This window comes from Sinocyclocheilus rhinocerous, unplaced genomic scaffold, assembly GCF_001515625.1.
Source record: "Sinocyclocheilus rhinocerous isolate Xijiao unplaced genomic scaffold, SAMN03320098_v1.1 scaffold615, whole genome shotgun sequence".
NCBI classification, from domain to species: Eukaryota; Metazoa; Chordata; class Actinopteri; order Cypriniformes; family Cyprinidae; genus Sinocyclocheilus; species Sinocyclocheilus rhinocerous.
The window spans coordinates 1,379,608-1,380,350 of NW_015631049.1; the positions used below are offsets into that span (position 1 = coordinate 1,379,608).

The 743-nt window shown below is 33.0% G+C and overlaps 1 protein-coding gene across 1 annotated transcript in view; it reads left to right on the forward strand.

The window, feature by feature from the left end:
- The window catches only part of LOC107741213 (sodium- and chloride-dependent GABA transporter ine-like), a 28,953-nt gene that overhangs the window by 11,069 nt on the left and 17,141 nt on the right, over nt 1-743 (forward strand). The window lies entirely within an intron of this gene.

The following is a 743-nucleotide window of genomic DNA, read 5'->3' on the forward strand; positions in this document are numbered from 1 at the left end:
ATGTACTACAACCTTTGGAACATGAAAAAAAACCTTTTGGTGAATCTTACTACTTTTTTCTAAGAGTAATGATGTACTGTATGTACAGTAAGAGAGATATTGGCAAACCTTCACCTGTAGTAAATCAGTCTGGCCACTAGGAATGTACTACAGCCTTTGGAACATGAAAAAACCCTTTTGGTGAATTACAGTAATTGTTTTTTAAGAATAATTATGTACTGTACGTACAATAAGGGAGATATTGGCCAAATCTCACCTGTAGTAAGTCTGTCTTGTAACTACAAACGTACTACAACCTTTGGAACATGAAAAAACCCTTTTGGTGAATTACAGTAATTGTTTTCTAATAATAATTATGTACTGTATGCACAGTAAGGGTGATATTGGGAAAATTTCAGCTGTAGTAAGTCAGTCTGGCCACTAGGAATGTACTACAGCCTTTGGAACATAAAAAAACCCATTTGATTTCACCTGTAGTAAGTCAGTCTTGTAACTACAAACGTACTACAACCTTAGGAACATGAAAAAACCCTTTTGGTGAATTACAGTAATTGTTTTTTAAGAATAATTATGTACTGTACATACAGTAAGAAAGAAATCGGCAAAATTTCACCTGTAGTAAGTCAGCCTTGTAACTACAAATATACTAAACCTTTGGAACATAAAAAAAACCTTATGGTGAATTACAGTAATTGTTTTCTAAGAATAATTATGTACTGTACGTACAGTCAGAAAGAAATTGG